Raw genomic sequence first — 15734 nt, 5'->3', positions numbered from 1 at the left:
AATAGGATATAGAAGCATGAAAGCAGGAGAATGTGCAGCACTTGGAGCAACATTTATTATACACACATAACACATAACACAAACATACATTATAACACATAAGCAGATGCCTTTAACACATAGTAGTTGCAAATATAAAACAGCAAACCTATTCTACAAAGGAAAAAATGTCAGTGACTTAGAAATTTACCTGAAACATCTTCTTTACTTAATGGAAGAGAGCCTTTTTTTTTTTTTTTCCGTCATGACCACTCCTTTGTTGATGAGCTATTTCTAGTTACTAGATAATTTAATATAAGCAATTGAGATTTAGTTTTCCTGTTAAATTTGCTGAATGAATCTCAAATCTAGGTAGGAGAGAGTATAAAGGCAATGAGGAAATGTAAATTAAGACTAAATCTGTCATGTCTAGCACAGGATGCCATTAACTACCTTAATGATTTAACATCGGAAGCTGGTTCTAAACCTTTGAATAGTGTTTGAAAAATTTAAGCATCTTTCCTTATAACTATCAGACAAATGGAAGTTTCATGTTCATGGACAGTCACTGTAATCATTTCTATAGCTAAAATGTCTGCCAAGCGTTTGCTTAGAGTTGTCAGATGTCATATTAAGGTTTTTTCACACAATAGATTCTCCCAGTTGGAGGTTTGCTGAGGTGTTGCCTTCTCCCACGGTGTGATGGCTCCACAGGGAGAAGACAGCTTCAGTGCCTGCCACAGCATCATGCTGCTGCATGCAATGCCAAGCTTATCTTTGTACACATCTACATATTAAAGAGTGATCTTACCTTCGTGAGTACTGTTCCTTAATTGGAGACCTTAGAGCCCTGTGACTGGCTAGAAAGAGATTTTATTCTTTGTTCTTGGCCACATAGTCTAATTGAAACTCTTTGTATTTGAAACTCTTAATTACTTTAGTACTTGGTATTTTTATTTTCTTTATTTCTTATAGGTCAGGAAGAGAAAAAGAATGAGCTTCAATTTCCTGGCCATATTAGAGAAGGCCTCTGGTGGCAGTGTCACATTCTTAATTCAGATTGTGGGCTTGAAATCTTGGTTCCTTCCTTGCATCAATATGTATGCTTTTGACTGCTGCTTTTCACAGTTCCAGTTTCATGAGTTTTCGCACAAGTAATCTTATGAGTTTTTTTAAATGAAGAATCAGTTTAGACAGCAATGTAACTGATGGAGAAAACGCAAACTGGGTGCTAAAAACATGATTTTGTTTGTAGCTGGAGCACACAAGCCCCAAATCCCAGGAACTTGGAAGTCAGAGACAGGAGGATAATAAGTTCAAGTCCTACCTGGGTAACTGAGTGTATTTTGACAAGGATGAGTAACTCAGTGAAATCCTGCCTCAAATAAAAAGTAAAAAAAAAAAAAGAAAGAAAAAAAAAGGTTTGAATTACAGGTTGTAAGGGGATATATCTCACTGGTAGAATGCTTGTCTAACACTTCCAGGACCCTATACTCAACCCCTAATATAAATATAATCATATACACATATTCATACAAATTATTTATATATTTATATATGAATATGTACATTTTTATATGTGCACATATAGATTTTATATACATATATTTATATATCTCCTTATATACACATATACATACATATATATACACATTCATATATACATGTGTATTCACACACACACACACACACACACATGCACGGTTTACCAACATCAAGTATCAAGTACATATGGATATATAAGTTGTTAACAGATCAGGAAGTTAACAACTTAATATTAAAAAACAGGACAAATTTCAACACACACGTTCTTGAGTTCACTCTGTCATAGCCTTCTTGCATAAGCAAGAGCACAGCTGGGGGAAGAGTGAGTGGTGTCGGAGACAAGTCAGAGGAAAGGGCCATGTGACTGAGAACAACATTTATACAAATGGCACTGTTTGCCTGGAGATGAGAAGCCAGGGTGATTTAATGATCATTCTGGAGATGTTTTTACAAAGAATAATGATGTCTCCTGACTTCTGTCTTCTCCCAGGAAGATTTTTTTTTAATTGCAATTAAAATAAAAGAAGCAGATGGGATTCATGTAACAGCCAAAGATGTCCGACAGGGGAGGGCAAATATGAACAGTACTGGGAGTTCATTGGGGATACCCTCAAAATATGCTCAGTAGTGACCCTCTGAACACTTTCTGGTAGGGAGAATCATATAGGGCCATCTCAGGCTAAGGAGAGTGGACCTACACACATGAATTACACGTGGTTAGAACCTATCATTGGCCACTATTTTGCACTATTGACTATCAATCCATTTAATTATTATTTTGCCTTACAAAAAGAGACACAAAAAGAGAATGAAAAGGCTGTTATTCTCACTAAGTGTACAGCATTTTTTGAGGAGTATACAGTGCTTCAGTATGTAAATAAATTTTCAGTCAATGTGAAACAATTTAGAGTTTATGATTCAGATACAGAGCATTGCAAGGGTTCAGGGACCATCAACATCATCCCCGAAGTAATCTCGTTTCATTTGCACAGACATCCTCACACTGTTGTCATTCCAGGCACAGAACAGAATCTCTGAGATGAAACTGATCACATGACTTCTGGACTGTGAACAATGATTTGATCAATTTTCATAAAGCCGACACAAAGATGTCCAGACAGCACACATCATTCGCCAATCATATGCACTGTTTCCTTTACAGCACATGTCTACACATTTTACTTAATGTGTTTTCTATTATTTCTCTAAAAGAAAGGGCAGAATTCCTGGGCTGCTTGTTCTACTTAGGGAAAAAAGCATGTCTTGTGTTGTTCTCCTTTCAAATACAGGAAAATCAATGGTGTAATTACACGGAAAAAGAAAGGGCAAGGTCATATGAATTACCAGTGCCATTCCCGTTATGAACAGCAGGGTCCTATATCTAGAATGTATTTAACATGATTATTTTGCTATCACAGACAGTATTAAACCCCAAGAGAACAGATGGTACAAGCATATTTTAAATCATTCAGTGACGTGTGCTTTCTAAAGCACAAATGTAGATTAGCAGAGTAGATACATTCAGTACTTGACCTTTGCTTATATTTTCTCACTACATATTCTAAAGCAATTATCCTGTTCAACCTAGAAGTATCCTTTTTTTTTTCCTCCTAACATTTTGGATACAACTATATAGAAGACAAGAAATAGGAAAGAAAAAAGACACCCAACTGAGTTTGTATAAAGAAAACACAAGAACAAAAGAAAATAGATATACTTTGTTGAGTGGTACAGCAGGGCATTAACTTTTTATCTTTGACAAGCAATAAAGGCTAAAGTATTGGCACCAAGGAGCAAAATGGCTAAACGCACTCTCTACTGCCTTTCTAGAGAGATACCCTCTTCATTATGAAGCATATGCTACAGCAAGTGCCATGCTTCTTGGAAGCTCATAATAGCCAAGGGACATTGTCTCTTACCATTCATGTATAATATTTTTTTTTTTTTGCAATTGAATGAGATAAATAATTTGGTCCTTTGGAAAGCTTGGTGTTTTTTTTTAATTTTATCTTCATCATATATTAATTATACAGATTAATGGAGTTGAATGTGGCATTTCAACACATATATACAGTAAGTAGTAGTCAACCCCAGCCTATCAGATGCAAGCTTACATCCTGGGAGGCAGTTTCCATTTGCATGATCAGTTCATTTCAGTTGCTATAATGAAATAAACAAAGCTAGTTCCTTTTTAAAAGGGAAAAGGGTTACTGGTTTTGGATGTTCAATGGCATCTTCCCAGCACTGATAAGTATTTTATGTCATCACAATGACATAAATGTGTAATGAGGAGAATCATAACATGACACAAAGGGGCAGAGAGCAAAGAGGAACATTCTAGATCAGCATTGATTCTTTTAGAGCACTAGTTCTTGACCTTCCTGATGCTGTGACCCTTTAACACAATGTTGTGGTAATCACTCACAATCATAAAATTATTTCCTTGCTACTTCATAACTATAGCTTTGCTAATTATCTATCATAGAGATAGAGGTTTACCCAAGATGTTGCAACCCACAGGTTTAGAACCATTGTTTTAGAAGGAAGCACCCCAATGAGGAACCAACTTTTTCTGGGCCCCATCTGTACAGGATGCAGTGTTGCTGACAGTGTGGAGCTCCAAGCATGTGTAGCTCAGTATGCCTAGTTTGGATGAACAGGAAATGATGTTATCATAGAAGGGGAACAAGTGTGGTGGATGGAAGAAATATAGAGTGGGCTGGGCAACATGGCTCCTGTCACAGACTACCAGAACTATGTTCCTTCGACCACAGAGATTCACACACACCCAACATAGTCTTAATTATTCCCTTTGATATATTTAATGAATATAGAAAATGTCACAGAAGAGTTGAAATTTGGTTTCTTTTCAATATTCATGGACTCTAAGACATGAGATTTCCCCACCACAATACAAACAGAGAATAATCCATTCCCTGGGCATAGGTATATTCCAGGATGACAATACCTACACATTCTGAACCTCAGTACCTCTTTCCTGGCTTAATAATATTTTGACTTGAAGACATGTCAAGTCAAATTAAAACTGACTTGAATTAAGGTGGAAAATAAGTAAATTTGCTACCACCTGGTCAGATTCTTATCATAATATTAGCATTGTGGATAGAATGTACCTTGTCCTCCCATAATGCAACTATCAAACCCAGAACCTAGACCTAGAACTTCTGGTAAAGCACTTAACTTGAATATCAGTTGTCCTAGAATTATCTCATTTATTGAGCATCAATATGCATGTACCATATTATTAAAAAACAGTATTTATTCATTAATATAGGTCTGAATTTAAATCAGTTAAAACAGCTGACATGAGTGAAAGATAAAATACTCCAAATGAACATTTTTCATGTATGTGAGAAACACATTGGGTTTACCTCAGTAAATACTTTTCTAAAGGCACTGAGGTAGATTGTTGATACGGTTTTATTGTAACATGTCAAAAGGCTCTGATAAGAGTTTATGTCATTACATTGATTCCCATACAGATTGAACTGCATAAATATACATCCTGTTGTAATTTGCCTGTAGTTGTACAGGCAATTAGTTACTTAATGAGAATTTAAAATGATTGTCCACATGGCCTTGGTATTAGCAATTGATGTAGTCAAACTTACAAGATACCATGCAGGCAAAATGACACATGGGACAAATGACAAGTTTCCAGGTAGTACTTTCAGCATGTAGGCATAGCTTAAATAATGAACACTCATTAGAAAAAAGTTGCATAGCTTGGGGACTCAGTCCTACTGCTTAGCTGTTTCTATATACTATACACACACACACACACACACACGTGTGTGTGTGTGTGTATATGTATATGTGTGTACACATACATGTATAATATAATATTATATATAGAATATATATATAGAACATATATGGAATATATAGCATATATGCTATATAAAATGTATATAGTATAAATAGCATATTATACATATAATATATATTCATATATATGAATTCTGATCTAATACATTTTGACAACTTAGATTTTTAATATTGTTGGAGATTGGTTTTAATGCTTGATTCAATTGGAAATCTGCATATCCAAATGCTAAAGGTCCTTATCCCCAGTTGGATTTTGATCAATCAATAAAGATGCCATGGCCAATGACTGGGCAGGGGGTGGGACCCTTAAAGTTGTACCAGCTAGGATGCAGAGAGGAGCAGAGGGGAATATCCAGGAAAGAAGGATGGAATGCAGGAGATGCAGGAGAGAAAGCTAACAAGCCACATGAGAATTTGGGTGTGTGGCTACTGGCTACTTCCCTGATTGGGCCTGAGGTAGCAGGGGAAGGTTTAGAAGTGCCCAGTCATTGAGTTATCCAGGGCACTTCAAAAATAAGATAATGTGTATGTATCTCTCATTCATGAATTCAAAGAGTTCCTGAGAAGGTGGCTGAAAGTGTGTGACTCGCTGGGAGCACAAAGTGGTGTAGCCAAAACTCATTGTTACATAATACAACACAGGAATTTGCTTAAGTATGAGAACTTTCAATGGTAAGAGCAATAAAAGTTTTAATCTTACCAGTGTGCTATATGTACATGTATCATATAATGAATAGAAAACTTGTATTAAATATTTATATAGACAATACTTATAACCTATAGGCTGTTTTCCTGTATTCATTTTAGTAAAATCCCTATGAAATAGTGTGAAGGATTTTTCAAAACCTATATGTGGCATTGCAAATTCAAAGTAGTATTTCTCAAACATTTTATTTCAATGTTTAAAAAGATCCTGTTTGTTGAGTGAAAATGAGTGTCCTGAGGACTAAAATAATGGGGGCATATTTTGAGGAGATATTACAGTCTATTTCCAGTGTGCATAAAAAGACAGCCTTTTGATAGTTACTTTCTATGTTGACCCCAAATGGCATTAGCTAAGTGGATCATGCCCTTTAAGCACTGATTTATTGCCAAAGAACTTTTGGCAGCCTCGAAGAACCAGATATACCTTTACAAATGGAGAATTGCATTCAAGGAATTAAAATGTATAATAAATGCTCTGAAAGGGAAGTCTAAGGGGGAAATTGCTGAGAAATCATTACAACAGAAACACCTCTAGAAGTTACCGGAGTGAGATACTGCCAGGTCTAAGATTTACAGTAATGTGGAGGTCCAGGTATGCATTAGTTTCCCACCCTCCCCCCACACACACAATACACATACTTTCACTCTGTTCTGTTTCTTTCTTCCCCCTTCTTCCATTCTCTTCTGCCTCATGCATTTGAAAAAACAATGTGGTAGTTTGAATATGCTTGGCCCAGGGACTGGCACTATTAGGAGGTATGGTCTTGTTGGAAGAAGTGTGTCAGTGTGGGGGTAAGCTTTAAGACCCTACTCCTAGCTGTCTGAAGACAGTTTGCTTCTAGCTTCCTATGGATGAAGATGTAGAACTCTCAGCTCCTCCAGTACCATGCCTGCCTGCACACTGCTATGCTCCCTGTCATGATGATAATGGACTGAAACTGAGCCTGTAAGTCAGCTCTAATTAAATGTCCTTTAGAGAAGCTGCCTTGGTCATGGTCTTTTCCCATCAGTAAAACCCTAACTAACACACATAGTGAGCCCTTTAACTTGTAAAGTTAGTTATTGATACTCTTCTGAGATTCTATGGTGAAGGAGATTTTAATTAATTAATTTAATTAATACATATGCACCCAACAAAATGTCAAATTAGAAACATAGAACTAGATATTGGTTCACAAATTCTTTTAATGACTTGGAGTCTTCTATGCCAATGGAAGAAAAGATATGGTCTATTTTGGTGAGTGAGGCTTGATTAAAAAGGAGACACCAGACTGTGTGGTCATAAGTAACAGCATGGCTAGTATTGGTGTCAGTATATCAAATGTGCTCAATTAGTAAAAAGAAATATTTCCCTAGTTCTCTGGTTCTGTGTAATGAGTGACAGAGTTGGTGGTATCTGACTTGAAGTTATATGAACTCTCATATGCAGGACACACACACACACACACACACATCTATCTTCAGTCAACTAGAAAAGTGCAGCTGAGCCTACTGTGTTTAGCTTCTGTGGATTTGCCTATCCAATGCTTCCCATCTTACGGCCCCCAAATCATTCTTTCAAATGGCATGGTGGTTTCTACCCCTCTTACAAGACTTAATAACGTAGAAGAAGAATTAAACAGAGGAAGGACCAAAACAACTGTCTCTGACTTACCTCCTAACTCGTGAACAGTCAATAAATGTTCAATGGGCTATCTGTTTTATGCCAACTACACAGACGGATGCCATATTTCTCCTGTCCTCTAAAATCCAGAGACAACTAAACTAAGGACAGCACACTGGGTAAAAGACCACTGAAATGTGTGAGGTGGACATAAGGATGAGGAAGTAGTGTCAGGGCTCACACCCGTGGCAGCATCGCGAACGCATTCAATCAATTAAAATTTGAGTTCAGAAACTATCATAGGTCATGCTATATTTAAACTATCCAAAGACTCTCTGGACCCATTTTTGAACAAAATCTAGGCTTCCTGGCTCAACACCTCAACCTTATCCAGGAAACCCAGCACATTACAACTGAGAAGTAGTGGTGGTACTTAAGAGTAGAAACTTCAAATGTTACTGTGTTCCTGACACCCCCCACCTCCTACACCATTTCTTGGGTCTTCTCATGATAAAGTATTTCTTTATTTCTTTCTTTATCTTTGGATCCAGAACAAAAGGTTAAACTACTAAGTAATATAGATCAGGTATGGGTATGTTGTGTAGAGGAATCAAAGTATGGCGGTGGCCAGTGAAATTTCTGAGCCACTGATGAGCAGCATTAGTATTCCAAACTTACTGAAGAAGTAATTCCTTATAGCAGTGGTTGAGATTGCGAAGCCATTGTAGCAAACTGTCTCAGGAATTTGAGGTGGGGTTGGGGGAGGGGAGACCAGACTGGATGGGACAGGATGGGTGGGGGTTGGGGGGGGACGTAAAGGCACTCTATTTTTGTTTGTTTGTTTGTTCATTTGTTGTTTGTTGTTTTTGTTTCTATCTTTCTCTCTCTAAGGCAATTTTATTTATCTTTTGGATAGAGTTGACAGTCCAGGAAGGACAATCCTGTGAAACTTCAGCTGGAATCAGCACATGGCCTCCTCTTTGCTGATTGTGATTTTGTTCCTGGACTTCATATCTGCAGTGCTGAAATCTGGGCTATCCAGCACTACATACAAGATGAGGCTGTAGATCTATGGCTCGGGCCACAAGTGATCCTCAGATCAATGTGATCTTGAATTCTAAAACCAATGTTTCTGGTCTCTGAGAAGCCATTTTGCTATCATTCATACTCCTGCATTTCTAGACTTTTCCCTGGATTTCTTCTACCTTGTCTCCACATGCTGTTCAGGACACAGCATTTTTTTTTTTCTAAATTCTTCTGATGTCACAGAACCTGTCAGTGTATCTAGCTTTGAAAAATGTAAGGCCCGTGAGCTGCTCAAACACCTTGGCAGCCCAGATCAGTCTGCACACTCACCCTGACACAGACGCTGAGACAGATCTTGTAGATGTGAACTTCCTGCCCCAGCTTCTCCTTTTTGCCTTGATCTGGCACAGTTTTGGAGAACAGGAAGAGAGCTGAATGCATTTTATAGAATAAGATGGCCTCTTTGCTGGCTTTTAGCAAAGTTTGGAAGGTAAGTTTTGAGATGATTCTCTGGCTGTTGAATGAGGCAGGGATTTCTGTGCCATGCCTCAGGACTCTTCAGCCACACTGAGGAGAGAGGTTTTGTATAGTTGTTCATTTGTTTTCCAATTTCTATTCTCCAGTGCCTCCTTTCCAGTGATCTGGGCTTTAATCTTCCCATTCTCTCTACCCTGGTGTTTTCTTATTGGTAGTACCGGAGGACAGTTGGTTGGGCTGGTCATGAAGTTCCTTGTATTTTCAGTACACCACTGTATTGTTACCATTATATCAGTAACACTTTAACATTCCCAGCACATGCAGTGTCATCTGCAATCCAAAGAACATCCATGACGGTGCTGAGCCTGAACTTTGTTTTCTTTGGATCAATGCAGAGAACATGAACAGATGAAGTCATTTGCAAATGCCAACAACAAAAATCCCTTTTCCTGGGTACCCATGATACAAACATCTACTTTTCCCCTTTACATGCTTCTGGTGATCCAAAATTCAGGTCCAGAGGTTCTGCTTCTTTCCAAATATCAACATTCCTACTTGGAAAGCAATGCTGGTGATGTACTGAGACACCTAAATGCTGGTACTAGATGCAGTTCATGCTCAAAGATGAACAACTAATGTGCCTTCACTCAGGGAACTACATTTGGTACCAACAGTTGCCTAGTTTACCTGGGAAAGGTCTGCTATTCAATGTTTCTTGATTTTTACTCCTATTTTTTAATGATTATGGTAGTTTGAAAAAGAATGGCCAACAGATACACAGGGTTAAATACTAGGTCCCAGCTGGTGGACTTGTTTGGGAGGGGTTAGGAGGTGTGGTCTTGTTAAAAGAGGCGTGTGTCACTAGTGGGAGGTTGACTTTGAGGTTTTAAAAGCCCAAGTAAGGCCTTTTCTGCCTCTTGCCTCTTATGAATCAGAGCTAAGCTCTCAGCAAATGCTCCAGTGTCAAGCCTGTCAACCTGCTACCATGTTCCCTTGGCCATGGACTCTCTTACCAAAACTGTAAGGAAGTCCTTGTTTAAATGCTCTTTATATTTTTTTGAGATTATAATACAATGGCAACATTTTCCCCCTCCTCTTTCTCCCTCCAAACCTTCTCCCACAGTCTAAGCCGCCCTGCTTTTTATGTCTCTTTGCAGCAACAGAACAGAAACTGAGCCATCTGCGATGGATTTGCTAAGTGATGTTGCTGGGTGTACTCCCGTTTTCTTGTAAAATTATTGATAGTCATGGAAGCTGGTGGTGCTATGGTAGGAAGATGCTGCCCACTCCATGCCATTCCACTGATATACATTCTCAGTCTGAACAAGGTACTAGTGAGGAGCTCCACGGTACAGCTGATTTCCTCAAGTCACTTCCTCTTATATCACGCTATTTCTAGAAATTTTAAAAAGCCGATTGAGATTAGAATCTGTCACCTCAACTACTGAAGGACACACATACACACACACACACACACACACACACACACACACACACCACTTTAGCAAATAGGAGCCGAGTAACAGAATTTAGCTCCTGCATGCTATGGGCCATCCAGTAGTTATTTTTCCATAGTTCTGGTTCTATGTGCCAGGCTGATTTCTAGAGTCATGCAACTTCTGATTTATTCTGAGACAAAATGCGAAGCCAAAAAGCTTTATTCCGACTATGTAAATGATCTGTTAGTGCCAACTCATTAGCATTTTTGAGGCAAAGGTTTGGAAGGGACTTTAAGAACATCCCACTTAGTGGGAAAGCCAGTCATCATTAGGTGGCACCACAGTCTTTCTCTGCTTGGGAAGCTGTGCATAAATTTGAGAGATGCACTAGGATTTTTTTCTTTTCTTTAAGAAGTCATCTTGACTCATGTCAAGAAATTCACTACTCAGTATATCAATCTGTCAGTGTCAGACAGCAACACAAGGAGGAAGGCAGCTAAGCACTTTCAGTACAGGGCGCACTGTTTCCCTCTAGTGGCCATGGGCTGATCACGTCATGAAGAAAGGCTAAGGGAGTCAGGCCAACCTTTCTTATACTTCAGCCTAAGCATCGCTTGTAAAGTTCTGGCAACAATTAAGCAACCCTATCTCCTAGTTTCCCTAAGGATCACAGCACATACCCTTTCTTCCTTCTTAAATACTTGGGTTCCCATTTCCTGCACACGGCAGATGATATTCCTACTAAATAGAATAGAGTAGCACACAAAAGAAGCATTCTCCACATCCAGTCAGCAATGTAATAAACTCATGCACACATCTATCATTTCCACCACACACTCACACACACACACACACACACACACACACACACACATACACACACATACACACACATATACACACACATATACACACATACACACACAAATACACATACACAGGGGGGTGAGATGTGAATACTTGCACAGACACATATACAGACACATATATACACACTCACAAACACATACAGATACACAGACACACATGCACACATACATACACACACAAACACATACATGGGGGGGTGAGATGAGCATACCCCCACAGACACACTTACACACATTCACAAACACACACAGATACACACACACACACACACACACACACAGAGTTTACCTCCTCAGGTAAACCCTTCCCTTCTATGTTTTGGATCTGATCTCTTTATAACATCTGATAAACAGCCTCAACCTTTATCCTCCTGTACTTTTCTTTATTGTCAAATCCTTCCCCTAAAAAGGGATAAAAAGGGCTTGATGACACTGAATTATTATTTAAAAAATAATTTCCAATTTCTCTGTTCAAAAACTTACCACTGCTTCCTCATAATAAGCCCCATTTGTTGAAGTAATTAATCATGCTGACACCCACTGTCTCGATTCTCCCCTCTTATTTACACATAACCAAGCTCAATCTATTCTCTGCTCCTCCCACTGTAGGACTTTCCCTTGCCAACTGAGGTAGGCTTCCCAGGAACACTTCTAACCTTCCGTACACCCTCCTTTCTGCAATCCTCTTTCCTCTTGGTTTCCAACACTGTGTTTTCTTCACACCGTCTGCACTCTGTTTATTTGGTTTCATTTTCAGCCTTTTCCTTTCCTCTCCCTTCCAATTGCCAGTGAGCCTATGGCTCCTGTGTTCTCACCTTATCCCTCCCCTGCCCCCAGTGACATAGTTGACTTGAATGACAGCCACCACCTTCCATGATGGATATCTCCTAGCAAAGCTCAATGGTTCAGTTTCTCTTCTGAACTCTAGACATGTCTGCATACCTGGTACACAGAGAGCTCCACCATAGAAACTCCCAGCCAGGGAGCGCCACCAGGGAGCGCCACCAGGGAGCACCACCAGGGAGCACCACCAGGGAGCTCTCCCTCCTCCAGGTCTCTCTTGCTGGGTTCTGTCTTATTTGCATCTTTGGGAACCCCTAACTTCTTTCCCAGTCCTGCTTCCTAGACAAGTACCGCCAAGTACTGAGGTATGGAGACTTCACAGCTTCCCTGTCTCTTCTATCAGCTCCGTCTCCTTTACCTATGCCATGGTTCTGCTCCTCATCTTCATCACCAATTTCAACACTCTTTTAAGTGGTCCTCTGCCAGCTTTGCAAACAACTTTATACCATGTAGTTACTGGGTTAAAAAAAAAAGTCATTGTCTTATATGAATATCATGCATTTCAAATGAACAATTTCACAATTTTAATTGCCATAAAATACATATTAATTTTTTCAGCATGATATTTTCTTTATTAGATATTTTCTTTATTTACGTTTCAAATGTTCTTCCGTTTCCTGGTTTCCCCTCTGAAAAACACCCTATTCCCTCCCCGTACCTCCTGCTCACCAACCCATCTTCTCCCACTTTCTGGCCCTGGCATTCCCCTACACTAGGGCATAGAGCCTTCACAGGACCAAGGGCCTCTCCTCCCATTACCAGGCATGGTGTTATGAGCCAGGATAAAATAGTGAAGAAACCTATAAGTGGTGCAATTTATAACCTACATGTTATGTGTACAATATTGGAGAACAATGTTTATTCATCATAGCTGTATCTGCAATGTTAAGTCTACTTTCATGTTAAAGAAGTATAATATTTAACTCCATTTTGATCAATTTTCTTTAAAAATAAAAAAATTGCTATTCAAAATGAAATAAAAAAAAATTCAAAATTGAAAAAACAAAATGTCAGATCCCCATGCAACCCTAGCATTACTAACTTATTGGTGTGAGTTCTAGTGTTCTTACCTGACAAACACAGACCCACGCATGAGCATACCATAGGTTGCTATGCCTTTTTGCATGCATTCAGTGTTCTCAGACTAGGCAAAGGCAGCCCCCTGCTTCCCTAAGACACATGGAAGTGATTCCCTGCTAAGGCATAAAACTAAGACCAGTAAATAACATGACCAGACAAACTTCAGCCCATCATCAGAATCCCTCCAGCAGGTGCTGCCTTACATAGGATGTCTGGAATGGATCACACAGGAACCCGACAACTGCAGAGGAGTTATCAGGCATTTAGGAAAGCACCCAAAGTGAAAAGCAGGAGGAGCAAAACTCACATACACTAAGTGGATAAGAATCGCAAAGGAATATAAATATTAAAAAAAGACATAGGAAGTGAATTAAATTTCATTGCAACGTTCTCTTAATGAAATTATAACGAAATCTCTCAATCAATTAAAATACACAGAGATGTTAATTAAAGGGGTGCTTTTCATTATCTTGTCCTGACAGAAGACAGCAGGATAAGACAACACTAAATTATCAGGAGTCAGGATTTGCAGAAGCCAACTGTGCTAGGAAATTAAACAGGGGCCACCAAGCAGCAAGGTGATGCCAAGTCATGAGGTCTGTTACTATTCAAGCTTACTCACGACTAATGATTTACCCAAAGGTGCACCTTGGGTGAGACCACCCCAGAACGACCTCGCTACCTCATGCTGAGTTGTCTGGACAGTGAAACAGCTGTTGGCAGCATCCCTCTTCCTTCATCTGGGGATGCCTTCCCCAGATAACACCCGTTTTCTGGCTGCAGGGGCTTCTTTTCCCCACATTTCCTGAGGTATCCAGGGCACCTGGCTTTCCTGGTAAACTTTTATAAATGATGACATCTTACATTCTAGAAACCAAGAGGGTTTGTCTGTGCCTCTATCAAAAGATTCCTGTTTTAATTTTCTCGAAACGAGGGTAAGGTGAGAGGACTGGGTAGGACTTAGAGCAGAAGCCTCTCTTTTCTGGTGATTGCTTGAGTAGCAAGTTACTCAAAGCCTAAGTCTTAACCCATTTTCTGTGCGCCTTTGATATACAGAACCCTTAGTAACCTAGACTGTATGTATATTATTATTATGTATCATAGACAATATGTGATAACAGTGTGTTAAAACAGAGGAGGTAGGAAGAGAAAGGAGAGCAAATCCTTGTTAATGAGGTCACTGTGCAGGCAGAACTTTCATCATTAAGTATTTACTTCGACTTTATATCTACAGACCCCTGTATCATGGCTATAGAGTCTTTTGAGTATATATAAGAACTACAGTCTCCTTGGTTAGTCACTAAAATCAGTATTTATTTTATGGCTACAGTGTACATATCACAGTTCAGGGTTCACACAGGAACCTTTTATTGAAGATTGGTGAAACACATTTGTCATCTAGATTCTATAAATTAGGAGTCAGAAAGAAGACTCAGTAGGAAGGATAGGAGGTAGATGGACCCATAATACACTGGAACAGGAGCATACTTGTCAACACATAGGCACCATGTGGGAATCTCCCAGTGACCTGAAGTTCTGGTATGAATCTTCACTGATTATGGTGTTCATTGTCCCAGAGGGAGGGCGTGATTACATCAACATAAACACATCACCCCAAGCAAGGTTTGTTGTTAAAAAGACAGAAGAAACTGTGAGGGATGCCAATACCATTCACAGGCTGTTCTGAGGGTGGAGAAAGGTGCTTAGACTCATTCAGTGGCTTCTCTTATAATGTGTGGGCAAAGGTTCATACATGACAACAAAGTTAATACAAGGAAATTATCATACTCATGTCATCCTCTGTGTTTGTCATCACTAGAGCAAGCAAACGCTCAGTGAAATCAAGAGTATGCCAGGGAGACTCTGTTAGTAGAATCAAGTGAGCAGTTCTACTTAGATATTTCATTCAACTTCCTTTCTGGATGTTATTTACTTAAAACACAGTGTATCGTGGGATGTTAAAGGCTCGCAGGTCATTTAGGACACATACAAAGGTAATGCAGCAAGAATATCTAGAAGGAACTATCAGTGTATTTGCTGTTGTCCACATACTATGAATTTATGTCTCGGCAAAAGAATATTGTAGGAGGGGAAACAAAACCTACAAAGCATGAATCTGAACATGTATGGCTCTCACTTTCCATTCAGCTAAGCCTTTTTCTGGTTTGCCTTCATTTTTCAAGGTCTTTAGTTTTTATTTATTTATTTTAATTGTGTGTTTAAGGGTATGTCTGTATTTGCATCTGTGTGCATGTGTGTGCCCATGCATGTGGGTGTGTGTATGTGTGTGTGTGTGTGTGTGTGTGTGTGTGTGTGTGT

General features: G+C 39.2%; 1 protein-coding gene and 1 pseudogene across 7 annotated transcripts in view; one reads left to right on the top strand and one right to left on the bottom strand.

Annotated features, from left to right (window-relative positions):
- LOC116083825 overlaps positions 1-14178 on the top strand; it is a 55204-nt pseudogene extending 41026 nt beyond the window's left edge.
- Pde4d (phosphodiesterase 4D) overlaps positions 1-15734 on the bottom strand; it is a 1511116-nt gene that overhangs the window by 389387 nt on the left and 1105995 nt on the right. The gene's annotated exons all lie outside the window — the stretch shown is intronic.

This window comes from Mastomys coucha, unplaced genomic scaffold, assembly GCF_008632895.1.
Source record: "Mastomys coucha isolate ucsf_1 unplaced genomic scaffold, UCSF_Mcou_1 pScaffold8, whole genome shotgun sequence".
Lineage (NCBI taxonomy): Eukaryota > Metazoa > Chordata > Mammalia > Rodentia > Muridae > Mastomys > Mastomys coucha.
This window is presented reverse-complemented; position numbering and strand designations above follow the sequence as displayed.